This window comes from Hipposideros armiger, unplaced genomic scaffold, assembly GCF_001890085.2.
Source record: "Hipposideros armiger isolate ML-2016 unplaced genomic scaffold, ASM189008v1 scaffold_78, whole genome shotgun sequence".
NCBI lineage: Eukaryota > Metazoa > Chordata > Mammalia > Chiroptera > Hipposideridae > Hipposideros > Hipposideros armiger.
Genome location: NW_017731428.1, coordinates 74,121 through 95,274, shown reverse-complemented (window position 1 = coordinate 95,274; position 21,154 = coordinate 74,121). Strand labels below are relative to the sequence as shown.

The 21,154-nt window shown below is 39.2% G+C and overlaps 1 protein-coding gene across 1 annotated transcript in view; it reads right to left on the bottom strand.

The window, feature by feature from the left end:
• CYRIB (CYFIP related Rac1 interactor B) overlaps positions 1-21,154 on the bottom strand; it is an 84,363-nt gene that overhangs the window by 62,502 nt on the left and 707 nt on the right. The window lies entirely within an intron of this gene.

Sequence of the window (21,154 nt, the reverse complement as noted above, 5' to 3'; positions counted from 1 at the left end):
CATGAAGGCAGGGAAGGGGAGGGGGGGGCAAGGGAGTGAGAATTATGTTTTAGGAAAAAACTCCGTTCAAGTAATAATGGTTATAATATTCCTTTCTGCAAATGTAACTTTCATAAAATAAACACTATTTCCCCACTAACTTCTATAAAATTAAAAATGATCCCTTTAAAAATAAATCACAACGTAACTGGAAAACCTGAGGCAAGGGCTAGATGATGATCACCAGGTCTTGGGAACATTACTATTATTATTGGTTAACCATATCCATAAAGATGTTTTTTTCTAAACTGTCTAGCAGTCTCTTTAAAATGTAATGAGAAATAAAGATACTGAAAGCATAGGGTGCTTTATAGTTTTATAATTTTCTCTAATCTTGTACATTGGTGACTAATCACATCACTTATCACTTCTCTCAAAGTCTGTCAGTGATCAGTCACTGAACATCTCTTATTCAAATCATGCACAGACTGCAAAGTGTGTAGTTGTGTTACCTCGTCTCCCAGTGACAAACCCATGTGATATTTTTACAAAAATGGATAACCAAACAGAGAATTGCCAACAAAGATAAAAGTGCATCAAAGAAACAAAAACGGTAACACTAGAAGTCAAGTTCTAATGGACCATACATGGCGTTACAGAAGAAATGGCTGGCTGGGAGAACGCTGCCACGGCCGCCATGCCATTCGGGAGACTACAGATACATACAGTCAAGGAACCTTTGTGAAGGCAAACATAAATGAGGAAAGTGGTTATGATGAAACAGATGAAGATGTCCTAGAAGAAGTAACACAAGCAAAAGAATTCACATTAAAGGAACTCTTGGATGTATCTGATGGCATTGAGAACGCAATGGACAAAATGCTGGAAGCAGATCTAAACTTAGAAAGAAGTACGACAATTTGGCCAAGGCATAAAAATGATGCTCATGCCGTACTGTCAGCAATACAACCAGGACGAAAGCAGGCGACTGTTCACATTTACTGAACAGTAAACATAACAGACCTAACCTGTGTAAAAAAATGCATAAATGTCAATAGATCTAACCTATATAAGCAAAAGGGAAATGATCTCTTTTGAAAGCAAAGAATACAATGTCCATCCACCCATGTCCTTCTCTACAATGTGGCACAGCACAGAGCACCTCTGAAAAGTACACTTAATAATAACAGAAGCACAGACCAGTCCATCGCTGGAAAATCCAAAGTCCCAGAGCTAAATTCACATCTTAATTCACCACAGCTATTTTTTTCTATTGCTGGAAATATCTAACACAAGCAAGTGTTTAGTAGCAAAATACTAAAGTACCAAAAATCGAGATAATGTTCTATGAAAGCATATATTTAACTGCAACATGTTCTCAAACTTCTGGGTCTGAACTGCGTAGCACAAATTTCAAAATGCAGATGGCTCTATTTTGAGTCACCTATGCAATTTTTTTTAAAAAAGTCTTGTTTCATATACTAGAATGAGAAACATCAACACATGCAAAAGAAAACTAGGATCAACTCATACAATCAAATGCACACACCCCACTTTTAAAATTTCTCAATCCTTAACATCTCATTAAAATTAGAGAAACAATTTGCAAAATCGGGCTGATGTAAAGGTAATTTGTGCTGCTTCCACATGACATCAGCCAGTGCGCCATGTAGTTCAGGCTGCGCGGCATGTCCACCAGGCCAGCATTACACACCTGACCCACGTCTGGCCTGTCAGTTTCAAAGAGCGGCTCCATGCCTGGTTATAACACATTATTCTCCTCATTCCAGAGAGCTCAATGACCAAAACAAATATTTAATCATCTTCCTGAGAAAATAAGGATCCCCATGCAATTTGACAGAAAGAGCACACTAGCTTTCTAACTTGGGGCAAGAATCTTAATTTCTTCATCTGTGGACAGGGAGATGATACCAACTCATAAGACTGAGAGACACAAAGAATGAGGGGCACCTATTACACATGGTGCAGCTCTTCTTCCGGGTCTCACCTGTCCCATTAGGCCAACCGCACCCCCTCTGCGTAAGGGCTGTCACTACCATCCTTGTAGTTCTAAGAGCCCAACAGCTTACGCAGCACCAGTATAATGGAGTTTCTGTTTGTTAATTCAACAATTATTAAAATCTTTACTGTTTCTCCAGCAGTGCTTGTGATACAAAGAAATAAGACGATTTTTATCCTGTAAGTGGTTAATGACTTCCAGTGGAAATAATACTTTCATGCTCTTATATAAAAAGTAACAAGTCCATAACAGTTCTATACACACTGGATTACTGTTCCAGACAACAATTATAATAGAAACTTAGGGAGCAGGACAGCGTGACATGAGAGTATAACCCAAGTGTGGGTTAAGTGTCTTCTCATGGGCCCCACAGCACATCACTTCACTCATTAAAATGTCTGGCTCTTTCCTGGGGCTGAATGTGGTCATCACAGCCTGTCCGTTGTTACTGTACCCCCTGCACTAAGCACAATGGGTGACACACTGTAGTCTCCACTGTGTATATACTGGACAGTAGAAGACTGAATCAACAAACATGATAAAAGGTTTAAGGAGACTGAAATAAGTGCGATTTGTTTGGAGTTATGGCCCCATAAGATTAGTTATTCTGCTAAAAGGATTTGTTTAGGGAGAAGAACAACAAGGAGAGATCAATATACAGATGAGCAGGTAACTGATAACATTTAGAAAAATGGGTAATTTTAGAAAAATGTGATGGACTTTAAATAAAATACTCGAACATTATCACCAGGTTTTTATAGATAAGGTTTTTCCAGGCTGTCAAAATTACAATGAGCACAGATAACCACTTTGGAGAGATAGTGTATATCTGATATATGATATTACTGTTCAGCTATCTGTCTTGGTAGCAACCAAATGATAGATTTTTTAAACAACTATAAAAAATGCTTTGCCACATAATCTTAAACCATCAGAAATGCTTCCTAATGGCAATTCAATGCTATAGGCAGGGCTGAGTACAAAATGCTGGGCAAGCAAGACCTGCCCTCCAGAAGCTCAAAGTCAGGAGATGATGACATGTAAACAAATTACAATACGGAGTAATTAAGTAAAACGCTGTACTCCAGTGGAGTTCTGTGGATAAACTGCTACGGGAAAACAGATGAGGGAGTAATTGAATTACAGCTAGAGGACAGTGTCAGAAAGCTAGAAGTGATGACGGCTGAGTTTGCCTTGTAATGTTTAAAAACACACCATCATCACTAACAACTTCCAAGACAGTTTTCATATGCTTTAAATTAAGTACAACAATTTTTTTTAAGGATTTGTATGAACATATTGGCTAACCTGGAAAAGGAGAACATTCTCTCCTCCTAAGAGGCATTTTCAACACTATCTGTCTGATTGTTAACAAGGGGTAAGGAATAGATTAACATGGAAGCCCTTTAGAAAAAAGACTTGCTTAAACTGAGACTGAGGCAACATCAAGAATACCACAGAAAGATGGATAGAATTTGTCAGTCCCACTACACACAAAACCAAGCTCATTTTTTCAACTAGTATCCCATTCGTTATACACATTTGAACCTTAATCTGCTTGCCCTTCCTTAATTTCTACTTATTGGAGTTTAGATAATTTCAGATTTTGACTATTCAAGCCTGAATTTACAAACCAAATGAGGGGGAAACACTTCCAAAAAAGAACATGCATGATTCTAAAAATTATTCTTTAATAATCAAAGAGTGTATATTTATGTGTTAAAGCTTTATCTTTAAAACACATAGTCCAACACACTACATATCCTGGCATGAAGTGGATTTTTTTCAGCGTCTATTAAAACTTCCCTTATTGAAAGTACCTTACATGTCTTACGGGCTGGGCTGTTCCTAAGAATGAAATGTCTACTAGTAGCCACATGATATCTAATGGTTCAACAAATAAAACATCAATTCACACAACTATGAAAGCATCACATCATGTAAGTTAATCCAATTTCTCAAAAAAGTGTGTAATTCTTTAGTGGATCTTTGTTTTTCCTAACATTTAGAGGTTTTGCAGAGATAATGAAGTGAAAACATTTAGTATTTCCAGATTTTGGTGTACGTATACATGTATATTGCCTCATGTTGCCTTTATGTAGTACGAAGGAATTTTCTGAAAGCATGGTCAACATGCACACATACTATTTTGTACTTACTACACACTCAAAACAGCATATTTGAGTGTTTTATTCTCAAAACAGTATAAACGCAAGAATAGGAAGCAAATCAAATTAAAACTTCTGCAAGCTATAAAGAGAAGAAATTAGTATGTAACCTTTATTTCACAGACTTAAACATCTTAGTTTAAATCTTTTTTTTTTTTTTAGCTGAGCCATCTGTTGGCAGCTCAGCAGCAGTTCAGCTCGGGCTGGGACTTGAACCACTGTTGCTCAGAGCTCGTAGTCGAGCGAGCTCTTAACCAACTGAGCCACTCGGCTGGCTCTTAAATCATTTTTAACAGATAAACACAAACTGAATGAATGCATCACTGAAATACTTTGCTGAGGTATGAATACTTTAATATCATTGGTAATTTTTACCTAGATATTTCAGACTGGAAAAAAATAAACAATATGATTTTAAAATAAATTTTCAACATAATAGGTAGATAAAATTAAGTCTGAAAACATTAACTCATAACATCCTTGCTGTTTTACCACTTACTGCTCTGCTCATTCACTAAAACCTTACAAAAATCTGTACATCTACCTTCCCTCTTTTCACTTAACTTCTACCAAATATAAAGTATCTTGTATTCTAGCTTTCACTGTATAGCTTCTGGTTTAGTTTACTCTCTAGGAATTCATTCTATCTAGAACAATAGATTTCATATAACATGACAAATTTTCAGTTAATTGGAAGTAGACCTGCCTTCATTGAATTAAGAGGGAAACATTTTAAAAGCTGCTAGTAAAAATAGGAAAAAAACCCAAAAAACTCTGTATGTACTGAAACTATAAATATGGAGAAAATTGCTAATGATCTGTGCTGAACGACAGACAAGGAGAAAACACTTATCACTGAAGTGAACAGATCATCATTTATTTTAGCCAGTGCATCCAGCCTCCTTCTACTGTACCCTTTTCTACAGACATTACTAGTCTTATTTTTCTTAAAGTTAAATATAAAATTGGTCATACAATTATACCAAATATCCATCAATTATTACCTTTAAACTCCAACTTAGGGAATAATTATTGTTGATTAAATCAGCTACTATTCAAGATTTGAAGTTTATGATAATGAATCATTTACTTATCATTACTGAATTGAACACTAACATTGGAGTTTTTTGTTCCATAACTTCTTAATAACAATTGACAGCTATTATTCAGAAACATTAACAGCTATTATTATTTTAGTGTATGCTCTCTCCAGTGCTAAATTACTAGGTGAACAGTTTGGGGAACCATATATTTGCATGGTCTTAAAGTATTACACTACAGGTTTTTTATTAATTAAAAAGGGAAATGTAATTAAAATAGACTGAATGTCTGTGCACTACCCCCTCCCCCCACCCGCCAATTACAATGTTGAAAACCAATCCCCAAGATGATGATACCAGGTGGGGCCTCTGGGAGGTGATTAGGTCATGAGCGCAGAGCCCTTATGAATGGGATTAGTGCCCTTATAAGAGTTCCCGGAGAGCTCCCTTGCCCTTCTACAATATGAGGACACACCTACAAGGCAGCCATCTAAGAACCAGGAAGTGGGGCCTCACCAGACTAAAAAGTAAAAAAGGGGAAGGGAGGGGAGGGGAGGGGTGTGCCTTTACAGTGGAGAGAACTAGTGGACACCCTCTTAACTGAGGGATCCCACTTAGTAGCACCAAAAAATTAACAGATATTATCTGCCCCCTGAATGTGATACAACAGTATCTTATGTTTAACGGTGGTTCGATTTATAAGACGACATGAAAGACAAAACCAAATTATGGAACAACTTCTAGGACAACCTGCCTGGATGGGAAAGAACAAGTATGGGGTTATGAAAAAGCAGTTCAGCTTTGGCCATGTTAAGTCTGCCAGGCCAGGGCCTGCAAATGAGGACCTGGAGGGTCAACGAGGTACAAGTGTGGAGGTCAGGAAAGGTCAGCCCACAAACACTGCACCTTCACCCTCACAACTTCCTATCTTGAGGGAACGGCCCAAAGACCAGGGATACTTGAGAAATCACTCACGGGGCAGCAACAAGAGGCCAGTGTCACAGCGCCCCAGCCAGACTGTTACTGCAACATAATCTGGGCTGTATTTTCCTGATGCTCAGCCTCCTTTGGTTAACTGCTCGTTTTTGAACACGGATTCTACTCTGTGAGCTACCTGCCATTATCCCCCAAAATTCCTTTTCCATCCACATTACCCTGTTAGTTTCTACAATTTGCAACCAAAGACCCTTAAATGAATTATAAAGAATATTCTGGGCTCAAATAAAAAGCCAAGTATAAATACCTTCCTTCCTAATTTAAACCCATTTCTACAAATAAGCAAAACTTAACTATGCTACAAATGTAACTCTGAGGTACAGAGTATAAGCAATAAAGATACTGTGACATTAAAGATGATATATATCAGCTTTAGATACATTTAAGAGGTGCCTATTCATTAAAAACAAAATTAAGTTTAAAAATATAAAATGTGGACATTAATCAAGTACAAGAGAACATCCAGAAAGAAGAGATGACAAAATACCAAATCATTTTAAAATGTATCAGTCAAAAAAAGTTCTTACAAGATGTTCTCTCTGCGACAAGATGCTTTCTTTTTGTTGTATACATTCCAAATTGCTCCAAGAACAGTCATGAAAACATTATCCTCCTAGGCCTACCTTTTCTTTAGACCCCTAATTTGTATGCTTCCTCACTAAAAACCAACACATATGTAAAACCACTTTTTATTCTTTCGGAAAATCTTTCACATTTCAAATCCAAAGTGGAATTTTTAGCTGTACTAAAACCTCACATTTCTTACATCCTTGATAGCATCCTGTAGTCATACTGAATCCGCTAATCCATTTGGTATTTTTGAGGAATACATTTAGAGGAAGAAAAACACATGTTGAGAGTGAGAACATATTTTAAAACTACGGGAGACTTGCTATAAGGAGAGAAGAAGGTTATTAATATTTGTGAACACATACTGTGCATCACGCATTTCGCCACAGACCATAATTTTTTTCATAAAACATTACAAAACAGGGGATGTTACCCTATTTATAAAAAGTAGGGTTTATAAAACCCCGCATTTCTAAAAATGAGGAAAATAAACCTCAAAACTTGGTTTACTTACCTCATGTCAGCGCTAAAAGGGGTTGATCTGACTCAGCACAGGTCTGCCTGGTCTGAACGTTGATGACACTTTTTTTCATGACAAAATGCCTCAATGAACACATTCTTATAAAAATTCACTTTCACTGATATTTTTATCAGAAAAATCATTGTAACCATTATCCTGAACCAGCAGAACCTGTGGATGTAAAGGCAAAAGCAACTTTCGTCCACCACTGTCCTTTAAAGGTATTCTGTGGTGACAGCTAAAGTCCCTGAACTGTTTTTTGGGCAAGCCTATGACTGGTCAATTTCAAGTTACAAAAATGCCCTGAGTTTAGACATTGAGAGGCCCAGTTTATATAATTGTCAAGCTTTTTCATTCCAGGTTACAGCTTCTGTCCCAGCTCTGCCTGCAGCAGGCTGGCCCCAAGGCTGTCGTCTCTTCCACCTTAAGCCCTGGGTGGGGCAAGTCCGAGTCACTAGAGGTTATGGGCGCTCTCCTGGCTCAGCGTTTAAGACTTATCTGTCAGAGTGCTTTCAGGGGTTCCTTGGATGCTCTCACCACTCTAGCCCTGGGGATCTCTCACTGCGATTCCCTTGATGCAGAACAGTGCATCTCTTCTGGGAATCCAGGTACCAATCCTGCCCCTCCACCCCATACCACCCTGATCCTAGCGCCTTCACTCACTAGGGGCGCTCATTCGGTCTAGGGGAGACATGCACCCCTTGCCCCCAAGACCTTCGGGAGGATGGGCAGTCCACCTGCACAGTAACCTGTCACTTTGCTATGATTCAGAGCAGACAGTCCCTTTCATCCAGGCATGAGTGAGACAGACATCCACCCTCTGTGGCCCCCAAAGTGCATGAGTTTCATATTAAGCTCTCCAAGGTTACCATAAAGCCCCTGTACTTGGGGGGGAGTACTCCAAGTTGGGGGGTGGAGATTAGGGGAAACTCCTAGCACACCAACAACATGGTTCAAAAACTCTTCTCCAATTTCCAACAGCTCAGTTCAAAAATTCTTCTGATTTCCAACTTCCTGAGTCTTTTTATACCAACAGATAGGGTAGGTGTGAGAAGTCACCAGATCCATTTTCTGGCTCTTTCTTTTGCAAGACCAGCATGGTGTTCTTACAACTCATTCTAGAAATGTGTATCTACTGGCTTAGGACCAAACTCAGAATAAGAGAGTTCCATTTTAACATCTTATTGCATAATATATTCAACGTTTATCTAAATTTTTCACAAAAAGCAGGAAGAAAAATCCATAATCCCACCACACACAGTTATCTACCATTATCACTTCAGTGTGCTGCTTTCCTTTCTGCAAAGAGTCCATTTGTCATCTGAAAATTTCCTCTTTCATGTTTTAACTTTTTAAAATCTTGTACCAAAAACCTCCTTTATATAATTTCATGGAGCAATCCAGCTTCCCACACAATTTAAGCACGCCTTTTTCAAACACCAGATTGCCAAGGTGAGGATGGCTGTCTAAAAGTTGACTGATACCACTCCCCAAACTCAAACCTTTAATGGCTCCCCACTGCCAGAGATTAAATTCTAATCTTAAAATTCAGCATAAACTGCACAGTCTCCTATACCTGTTACACCTTTAAATGTGATTTGAAACCATGTATTCATCATACAAAATCATACTACAAGAAAAATGTGAATGTCAGGAATTTCTGGGACTTGACCTCCACTCAGAAGTGTTTCGGGGTTTGGTCCCAGTTCCATGAAGGTTACTGAAAGTAGCTCAGGAAGCCACTTCATCAGGGTGACAAGGCTGAATCCACAAAGAGCAAAGGTCATTCATTACTCCTTTGACCATGTTATGGTAAAACCCAGCTCAAGTATGGGCTATGACGGCAAGTAAAACTCCATCACCACACATATATATTTACTGGCTCCACATTCCTTATCACAACTGCCAAAACGTTAATCTAATACTCAAAAGCATATTTATGGAAACTTTAAATGTTTAAAAATGGATTTCAAGATTATTTTGTTAAAGTTTCACACATAATTTACCATCCATTCACAGAGCACACACTTAAAAATTTGCTTTACTGTCTGTCATCTTTCAGCAGATGGAGTGAGAAATAAATTCCATTTAACATGCTACCAATAAAAAAGCATTCATAGTTCTTAGCCCAAAGAATTTCGCTCTCCTCCGAAGTTTATGTCAGTAAAAACTCATAGGATTACAAAAGTGCCTGAAGAAAGAAAATAATCAGTCCTCTCTTAAAGCTGACAATAAGCGTATTCACTGAAAAAGCACACCAGAACAATGAGTGTGGGCAAACACTGATGTGCCTTTATGTACACTGTGCGGGCATGTGTGCACGCTTACAGCACGCGTGGAGTGCAGAGGCCTGGGGCGCACTCACCAAAACAGGGGCTGCTTAAATGGTGACTTTTGCTTGCTTCTTTTACTTTTCTCTACTGTTTTAATTTTTTTATAAATATGAGCATATATTTTTACAAGAAAAGAAGAATGCTATTACCGTTATTAAAATATGGTATGAAAAGCTACAGTAATCAAGACATGTGGTACTGGCAAGGAGGATAGGTGTGTAGATCAATGAAACAGAAACGAGAGTCCAGAATAATAATAATAAATAATAATAAATAAGTAATAAATATCTATGGTCAACTGATTATCAACAAAGCTACCAAGGCAATTCAAAGGGGAAAAGGAGGGTCTTTTCAACAAATGGTGCTGAGACAACTAGATATCCATATACAAAAAGATGAACTTAGAAATTTACCTCACACTATATCTGAAACTTATTTGAAATGATCATAGGCCTAAATGTAAGAGCTAAAATTATAAAACTTTTAGAAGAAAATGTAGGAATAATTTTCATGAGCTTGGGTTAGGCAAACATTTCTTGAAGGCAGCACCAAAAGCATGATCTTTAAACCAAAAAAAAAGATAAAGTGGACTCCACCATAATTCAAAATCCTTGCACCCACCATTAAGAGAGTAAAAAGACAAGCCACAGAATGGGAGGAAATATTTGCAAATCATGTATCTGATCAAGGGCTTGGATCCAGAACATACAAAGAGAACTTAACAACTCAAGAAAAAGGCAACTCAATTAAAAATGGGCAAAAAAGTTGATAGACACTTCACACACACACACACACACACACACACACACACACACACACACAAAGAAAGAAAATGGCTTGAAAAGATGTTCAACATCATTAGGGAAATGCAAATTTAAACCACAATGATACAGCACTTCACACTCACTAAAACTGTTATAATCCAAAAAGACAACAAGTGCTGGATTTGGAGAAATTAAAATCCTCACACACTGCTGGTGGGATGTAAAATGATATAGTCTGGACAATAGTTTAGCAGTTTCTTTAAATATTAAACATAAATTGACCACGTGACCCAATAATTCCATTCCTAGGCATCTACCCAAAAGACATGAAAACAAGCATAAGGCCACACAAATACTTTCAGGCAAATGTTCACAGCATCATTATTAATAATAGTCACAAAGTAGAAACAACTCAAATGTCCATCAACTGATAAATGGATGAACAAAATGTGGTGTGTCCATATAACTGATATCCATACTACTCAGCAATAAAAAGGAACATATTACTGATACACTCAACAACAAGGATGAACCTCAAAAACATTAAGTGAAGGGAGCCAGACACAAAAATACTATATATCACATGATTTCACTTATAAGAAACGTCCAAACGAGGAACATCTGGAGAAATAAAAAGCAGGTGTTTGCCTGGGCCTGAGGTATGATAGATAATAAGATGAAGTATGATAGGGGAAGGGAGCTTACTGGGTTAATAAACATGTTCCAAACCTGGACCATGTGCAGTCAATTCCTATACCAGAGATTAAAAAGACCTGAGCAGGCCTCTCCAAAGCCTGCTCCAGGACTCTCAGACAGAAATCCAGCAAGGCCATATCTAAACAGGAGGAGCTGAACCTTAACCCAAATGAATGGGATAAATGAAGCTGACTTCTCTGTAATTTTAAAAACAACTTGGTAAATATACTTGTGAAATGCCAGAACACATTTAATATTTATATCTACTGACTACTATTCAAGTAATGAATAGTTCCTGGCAGTCTTTTTTCCAGTACTGCCAGCTAACTCATGAAAAGGTTACTTACAGTTTCGATTTTACAGAGGATGAAGGAAAGGTGTATATAAGAGTAGGTACAGTCAATTAGTTAATAAGATGCTGTGTAATGTAACTTGCTACAAGGGGGAAAAGCTCCCTGGGTGGAATGAATCGTCTCAGAGCACCTGTTTAACCTACTTTATGACTTGAGGGCAGTTTCCTATAATACTCTAAACTACTTACACATTTTAAAAGACAGTTCATTCACCTCTTACTTGCGAGGCCCCAATAAGATCCTCAAAGGGCTCTGAGAGGCCAGACGCAGTGAAAAAACTTCACAAAAAGTTTGCTTGTATACCTCAACTAGGAAAAATTCTGAAGTACTTAAATATTTTTTAAATTACTTAAATGCATAAGTTTATCTACTTACCCAACCTAGGCAAACTGAGAATGGTTTAAAAAATTAAATTTGATTTTAATAAAATAATATACACTATTTTAAAAAGTCACTTATAAATAACGAAAAGAACACTGAAAATCAGCTAAAATGAAGTCCTTAAAAGACACATATTTAATAAGCTCAGAGACTACTAAGAAGGGGTCAGTGACACATACCAAAGACAGAACACTGACCAGTTGTTGTCACCATGACACATACTATAATGGAACTCTGGCACACCCATTGCAAAAAGTTGCCAACCCCAGGCTACATAGTTCTACTATTGCTTCAACATACTGTTCTATAAATAAAAATAAAAAGCTTTAGTTTAATATATTCACATTTTTAATAGATGGAGGAAGTCCCAATTATCAAAGACTACTTCTAAAATGGTTCACCCCTGGATTCTCAGGCATCAACCCACTTTTACCCACTAGCAAGCAACTTAGAATTAGCGCCACCATAGCTAGAAGATTATTTTACATTTCCAAATCGGTACATTCATGTTCACTGTAACTCGAATAGAATATATGAAGCTGACTTCTCTGTACTTTTAAAAGCAACTTAGTAAATATATTTATGTAATACTAGAACACATTAAATATTTAAGTCAAAACAAGTTCAAATGTAACAAATAATCTTCAGTAAGTGTTCAAAATAATATTTTTCAAATGCTTGTTTACAGAAAATAACTGGAAGGGAGGAATTAGGTGATGCTAATTGATAAAGTGGAGTCTCACCCCGTCCCTTAATAAAAACATGAAAAATTGCAAGTGTTTTTTAAACCTCCCTCCACCTTATTATGCTAACCTCTCTTACTCCCCTAAATCTACATCGTCCCAAAGTCTAAAGGAAAAGAAACCTCACTTTAAAATGTTGTGCATAATTAACACTGTTTTGCTAGAATCTGCCAGAATTTTCAGTAGAGAACTGTATGCAGGCCGATATAAACAAAAGCAAAGTAATTTCATACATTGCAACCCAAGGTGGTTTTCTCATATTTCATTTTAACTTAATGTCCCTGAAGTTCTTAAAAGACCACAAATGCTTTAGTTCAAATCAAAAGATGTCTGAACACGTTAGTCATTTCTTTTTGAGTAAATGTTATTCATTACCAACCTGCCTTGGAGAAAATTAATCTCAAAATTCCACCAAGGTCACTGCATATAGGTTTGCCCCCCAAAAATAGATCAAGGAAATGACTAATAATATGTATTGTGTTCTTACTAGATGCCAGGCACTTTTTTTCAGTCCAATTTACTGAGGTATAATTTACATATGCTGGGAAGCAATTCTCAAGGTCTATGTTTTCTGAACACGTTCCAAGCAGAGGTATCGGCTGCCCTTTGCTCTGGACTATATTTTCAAGGATATAATATGCAGCAAACAACCTTGAAATATTGGGTTGTTGGAAAAGTCATGACGTATTTTGTCTATGTTTTTCAAAGGTCATTTATTTATATAAAGAACAAAGGTCAATCAATGATATATTGCCCGTTTTGTTCGGTAACCTTTTGCCATCTTTCAGTGAGCTTCATAATTCCTCGTTCATAGAAGGACTCGTCTTTGAGAAAAACTGAACACGGTGCTGATTTACAGCCTCATCTGAATTGAACGTTATACCACGCAAGGAGTGTTGAAGACAGTGAAACACGTGGAAGTCCGACGGCGCAAGGTCAGGCGAGTGTGGTGGGTGTGGCAACACACCCCATCCAAGCTCCAATAATTTTTGATGGGTGATCACACTTGTGTGTGGTCTCGCATTGTCACGATGGAACACAACTCCTTTACAATTAACAAGCTCTGGACATTTCCGGATGATGGATTCATTCAAACTACCCAATAGCTGACAGTACACATTTGAATAGATTGTTTGGTTCCTTGGTAGGAGCTTGAAAAACACGACACCTTCAAAATCCCACCACACTGAGAGCAGAACCTTCCTCTGATGAATGTCTGCTTTCGATGTCGTTTGAGGCGAATCATCACGTCGGGACCAAGACCGTTTGTGCACCACATTGTTGTAAACAATCCACTTGTCATCACCAGTTATCAGTCGCTTCAAAAAAGGATTGTTTCCCTCACGTTTAATGAGCACATTGCAGATGTTTATATGCACCGTCAAATGAACTTCTTTGAGTTCATGCGGAACCCAAATATCGAGCTTGCTTACGTATCTCAGCTTCTTCATGTGGCCGTGAACCCTTGAATGATGGATGTTCAATGTTTCTGCAATCTCTCATGTTGTGTAACGTGGGTTTGACTCGATCAATGCCTTTATTTTGTCATCATCCACCTCGGTGGGCCTCCCTGACTGAGGAATGTCGTTGAGATCAAAATCACCAGCACGGAATTTCGTGAACCATCGCTGGCACTGACGTTCTTGTAGATCATTTTCACCATAAACTTTATACAACTTTGCACAAGCTTGACGCGCGTTCTTCCCTTTATGGAAGTAAAACAGTAAAATATGGCGAAAATGCAGTCTGGTCTTCCATTTTCAAAATCTCCAAAATTCAACCAAATTGCTCAATTTTTTTTTTAGAATGAAGCTAGAACTGTCAGCTGTCAAATGACAGCAATAACATAGATGCGAATGACTCCAGTACTTCCGAAAATGAACTAGTGCCATCTGTCGCAAACGTGCGTCATGACTTTTCTGACATCCCAATATAAAGACAGCGTTTCCCTCTGGAGCAAAGGACAGGCACACTTACTGTCCAGTATAATAATACAAGGTATCTTCTAGAGCAAAGGGCAGGCACACTTCTGCTCACTGCAAAAGATCTGAGTTCCCTAAACTCAGGGCTTCTCTCCAGTAACAGCCCTCTGTGCGCAAGTGTTACCTAAGGATGAGGAAACCAGCACAAATGCTGATAGTCTGGCTACTGCTATCCTGAGAGTCATAAGCTGTCCTTCAGCTCTCCCCCGGGAGTCTCGTGCCTTCTACCAACATCCACAAAGATGTGGCAGTGTAACTTATTAGCTTGCAAGTAGGATAAGATCTCAGACCGTCATGGTTCTAGACAGTTTTGGCACCAATGATGGGATGCTGGCAGAGCCATGGCTTTCTAGAAGAAAGATAAAGGCCCCCATGGGCAGAGTTCTGGAAAATGAGAATACATCCTGGGATCGGAGAGCTCTCCTAGTGGTGAGTGGGGAGAAGGTGGGAATCAGGACCCTCACTGCCTTACCTGTCAATGAAGAAGAGTTGAATTAATGTTTAAAAACTGAGCAGTGAGAAGCGGGACTGACAGCAGCCACCCAAATGGTGAACTGGTTGTTCATTCCCGTCTGGGCTGGCAGAGGAAGGATGCGTCACCAGGAAACAAGCCCTGTGTCTCCAGGTAGAAGACAACGTGGCTGTGACTGCTCAGCCAAGGGATCCCCAAAACTAAAACACATTGTGTACGTAATGGTGGCCCCGCTGCCAATATAGAGCTTTACATAAACCACAAGGATCAGAAGTTCTTCTGGCTGACCTGCAAGGGAATGACCAAAGTGACTGGTTACTGGTACAGAGTGCTCTCTCCCTCTGTGTCCCCCCTCCATCCCTCTCTACTTGCACCTCCAAATTCTTCTGCTCTACAGAGGAAATGATAAGAGATGGGGCTGAGGACTCCCTGATCCCCAAGAGGGACTGGAGGCTACACATGCCCCTCTGCGGCTGCCCAGGGAACTTGAGGGACTCAGAGTTGTATGGCTCTCTTGGATGTAGGCACCCAGCTTATCACCATCCTACCTGGTCCCATGGAGGGAGGGGACATCCAGATTCAGCGAATAGGGTGTAGTCAGGATTTACAGTAGGAAAGGAGAATGAATGTGACTTGTGGGTGGGGCTCTTTGGGCCAATTCAATGTCCTCCTGCTGTTGTCTCTAGGTCCTAATGTGTAGTGGGGATCATGTGTTATATGGCTGTACTTCCTCATCTTGTAAGTGCCAGAGGGGATTCTCACTAACAGGAAGGGCTGCATGTAGAAAACAGTTAGTACCTTTGGGACCCCACAACCCTTTTGACCATTTTGGATTTTGGATGACAAGTCTCTGTGACTCGTGATTTCACTAATTGGAGCATCTGATCAAGGGAGGCTCCGTCCATCTGGAGGCGCCCCTGAGTTCGGGACTCTGCCTCCCTGGCGCAGCGATCAGGCATACCCGTTACAGAGCAGCTATGAGCTTGCCCCTGGGCTCCTGTGGAAACGGAATGCCTAACTCACGGAGGCCTCTGAGTCTCCAGGGTGATAGTCAGAGCCTCTCTGAGCTGGGTCAGCTCATACTCCGTGACTAACAACGTGGAGAGTCAATTAAAACTGCATATTTGAGACTATATCTCACTTTGCCTTAGCCCCAAGCAACATCTCAACTGTATATGAAACAGTGGTAGCAAGCCCTCTGGCGGAAACCTATCTCCTACTCTACCACTGAAGCAAAGTTACTAACTCAATGGTGCCCACATCCAGTAAATCACCAAATCTTGCAGATTTAACATCATCCCTCCATTGTCAATACTTGAGTCCTGATCACCATCAATTCCTGGACTATAGCAACAGCCTCTTAACTTGCTTACCTGTATTTCATCTTACTTCACCCTCAATCCATTCTCCAAAATCTGTCAGAACAATCTTTTGAAAAGACAAACTTGTGTATTTCATTCTCCCCACTTAAAAATCCTGTAATGGTTTCCCCACAGCATTCAGTCCAAACTGACCTGAACTTGGTACCCTGACTCAAGCAGCCAGCCTTAGTTAGTTGACTTCGGGTCTACCTCTTCCCTGCCTCCTTTACATCCCACATCACTCCCATACAACCAGCTTTCTTTTCTCAAATGCACATGACCGCTCTGTCTCCAGGCTTCTGCGTCTCCCTCTTCCTACCCCAATGTGTTCTCCCTTTTGCCTGGCTGATGACTGGTCCACTCTTCAGGTCTTAGTTTGGATGGCATTACAACATGGGCTTTTATCCTGACTCATAAGATTAGGTACCTGTGGAACACACACCACTATTTCACACTGTCTATTTCTATTTCTCTGTCTTCTACTCTACTGTAAGAAGAGACCACTAACATTTTATTCGTTGTTATATAACCCTGCTTGTGTGCTCAACAACCATTTGGATGATTAATGGCAATCACAGACCAAGTATTGTGCCAGGTGTCAAAGAAATAGATGATCAAAAGCAAAAAAAAAAAAAAAACTTTAATGATCACTCGACTTAGAATTGCCATTTTAGTAATATAATATTCTGCCTCCCCTATCGTATTAGATTGAAATTAGTCTAAAAATTTCACAAGCACATTGTGAAGCACACAGCAGAGGCATTATTATTTCCATCTTATAGATAAGCTGAGAATCTCCCCACTACTGGAAGCAAATCAGGACTTAAATGTAATGTTTCTGTACACACATACTCAAATTTCACGATGACTAGAATCTCTCAATAAGAGTACAAGTCAACAAGCTACAAATTCCACTTCAAGACCTAGTAAATCTCAGGTTTCATTTAATTCAGCAACTTCAATTCTCTAGTACCTTCACTAGGAACAGAAATAGTAATATCTGGAAATATGTCATAATTTTTTCATAGCAAGTGTTTTCTAAAATTGTTTTGACCTAAATTAGTATTCAGTGTAATTATCTGAGATCATGCCAATTTCTGACTGCAATGAGTATTCTAAAAAAAAAAATTTAAAAAAAAGTATTCTAGACACAGTGAAAGTGTCTGCCTTAGTCTAGATTTCATGCATACCAAATAGAATGCACCAAATAGAATACATCAAGTAGAGCTTACTTGCCTGACAGAAAATAAGTGCACAAGATTGAAAGCTCCACAGTGCTGCATACCACAGTACCACTGAACATTGTATTTTCAAAGTAAATTGAACAGCTATAAAAATATCTGCGTTAGGTCTTCTATTTAAATAAAATCACCCAATGTCTTTGAAAACAGCCACTCTCACCCAGGGTACCACTATTAGGATGTAGGATGTGCCACAAGAAATGTGTATATGTAAAGAACCAAAATTCTAAGAATGATTTCCTTGTTTAAAAAGTTTTACAAATGTCACTCACTTGCATTCCAATATACTTGCATGAGTGGGAGAGGGTGAAGCTACAACGAGTGAGCAGGAAAGTATAATCCTGTATAACAAGTGGGCATTATCCATCCTGTGTGCCAGCTGTAAATTTTGAGATTTGCTGTTGTAAGTATGCCTTCTAAATATATAATAACAAATATAGGACCTCAAATTAGTACTTTGAAAAAGAATTTTAGTAAAGACTACAAGTCACAGAGGCCTGGGTTTAAATGCCAGCCTTCCTCATCACTTGGGAGTGCACTTGGGAAAGGGACCTAAGCTGTCTGGGCCTTCCTTTCCTAATACTAGTTAGGAATTAACCTACACCTTGCAGAGCTGTCATTAAAACTAACTTAATGTCTATAAAAAACTTTGCTTCCGAGTGGTTCAGTTGGTTAAGAGCTCACTCAAGAGTGCAAGCCCTGAGCAACAGGGTCACCGGTTTGATTCCCGGCTCGAGCTGAGTTGCTGCTGAGCTGCCAACAGGAGGCAGGATGGCTCAGCTAAAAAAATTAAAAAATAAAATAATTAAGAGCCAAGACCTAGTCCTATCACTTAGTAGCTGTGTCATTTTAGTTTAACCTCAGTTTCCTAGTCTGCAAAATGGGAATATTAATACCTACCTAAAAAGGTTGTTATAAAAATTAAATGTCTTAGAAAAAACTGCCAGGCAAGTAGTAAAAACTACGTGTTAGTAACTATTAACATCATCAGTAGTATCACCACTGAAATATTAAGTAACCATTGTTACATTATTGGATTATGCCTTCCATTTCTGCTATATAATATATTCCTCGAAAAAGTTAACCTAATTTAATGAACTGATCATAATATAGGATGAGCTCACACAACCAAGAACTTTTATGATGATTTTTAGAAACTTTAAATGCACAAGGAATTATCCTAACTATTGTTCATGAACGCTGACAAGATACATACATCAAATATCCATTCTAAGAACAAATCCATTCAATGAGCTAAAGCATAACACAAAAAGACATGTCTATTGTACTTTCTCCCCAAAGCTCTCAAAGCAGTTTAAATAATCAATGAACAACCCTCCAAATATACAAGCTACTTGAGAAAACTGCTGCTGAGAGCAATGAACAACTTCCTCCAAAACTTTTGCCACATAATTACAAAGTGATGTAATAGTAAAAAACTCTGACCTTGCCATTCAATTATTCAAAACGTTTATTAAGTATCCACTGTGTAACAGACAGGCACTGGGCTAAACTCTGGTGTAGTAACTGAAAAGGAGAGAGATCAAAAATAATAATGGGCATGCCACTAACAATAAAATTAGTATGTCCAAATATTATCATTTTGTTTTCCTTCAACAGTCAAAGAGCAAATTACAGGTTCTAGCAGCCGAGCGCATCAATGCTTAATGAGTTAAGTAACCTCCCACAAATGGTAGTCCAGTATTTTCCCCAAGGAGACTAGGAGTAAAATCAAAGAAGCATTCCTCTTGACTCTTCAATTACTTACTAAGTAAAGGTAAATGACCATTTCAAATATGCGCCAAATAATCTTAAGAGCGATGCTACTTAACATATACTTTTTGATCCATTCTGGGGGGAAAGTTTGGAGAAATGAATTTTAAGTTTGATGATGTTAAATGTCACCTGTAATCTGTCAGAAGTAAACTGCATTCACTTATTTTACTCAGCACCTGCAATATATTTTTGCTGGGGCGACTAGAATTAGCTTATTAATCATGCCTGCCTTTGATCAACCACCTTTTTAGGAGAGAAAAATCTAGCCTCTGTTCAATTATCAAGTAATCCAGAGTTCATACTACGTAGCTTACATTTTACAAAGCAAGAATTTCCTCTGAGGCAGCTACATAACTATTAAAGATTTAAGGAATTTTAAAAATATATTATCTAGCAAAACTGCTCGGCTAAAACAATGAAACCCTGACTCTGAGTTAAGAAATCGTACTGCTAGCGTGGTCATCCAAAACCTGAACGGGGACTAACAACAGCCAAGTGTCTTTTTAACACCTAGCTCCCCAGAAGAAAGGGCTGTTGGAAAATGCTATTACTATTGCTAACAATTGTATCATATTGATATGTAGGTAGATGTACTTCAGGGCTAAGAACCTTACTTGAAGTTCATTATTATAGACTAAGAATGTCACATTAAAAAAAAAATAAATGAAAGTGCTATCACCTCATTTTATGAACGCCAAGCAGGCAATTTCAGTTAACTGCAACACTTTACAAACAGGCTTTCCAATAAGCCCCAATTATCAAGTTGTGCTAGACACAAAGTTTCTGTTTTTATCATTAAATACAATTAAAGAATTAAAAGGATCAGTGTATTTTTGTTGAGATACATTAGTCAAAAGTGATTTGCAGTAAGTCCCCAAACACCCAAGCGATTGAAAAATCGTTTAGCTTATCTACCCCATTCCTCTGGAATGTCAGACAAGCTACAAAACCTAGGAACACAAAATTAACTGATACCTTTTCCGCATAAAGACTAAGGAGTAAAAGGACAGCAAACGCAATACATTTACGGCGGCGAGGGGGAATGTAAACAAATTCCAAAAAAATCTTTGCTGTATCCAGAACGGCACTTCGTGGTACTGCAACGATTCAGGCATGTCATCAGTATTCCGCACGCCAGGGGACACGAACTACTGCTGCTGGCGGGCGAGAGACGAGAACAAGTCTCACCCACAAACAGTATTAACAGGTAATGTTGCAAACCAGGCAGGGAACGGCACGAGGAGGAATGCGGAGGAGAGAGAGGAACAATCTTCTGCCGAATTCCACGTTCAGAGAAAATGAATCCACCACAGATCCTCCTCCAGGAAAAAAGACAAGACACGGCACAGAATAGCCATCCATCTCTCTCCATCTCTCTCTCTCTCTCTCTCTCACTCTCTCTCTCTCTCACACACTCACACAGCAACTGCCACTTTCACGACAGTCTGACAGTCAGAGATGTCGGTAATTACAGGACCAACTGTGTGTTTTGGAAACACACTAAGACCACACCCTGGGGCTGAGGCTCGGGGCTTTGCATTTAAGCTGGGGGTGAGGAGGTCAGCGTCGCACACACGCTGGACGGTCCGGCCGCACAGGTGGCAGGCGGGGGGCGGCCCCTAAGGGCAGCAACTTCAACGCGGGTGACCGGGAGGGCTGGGCGGCGCGCGGGGACGCGGGGAAGCCGGAGGCACAAGGGGGTGTGGATCCGGGAAGCCGCACAGGCGCGAGGGGGGACAGGGGGGTGCGGTGGGAGCTG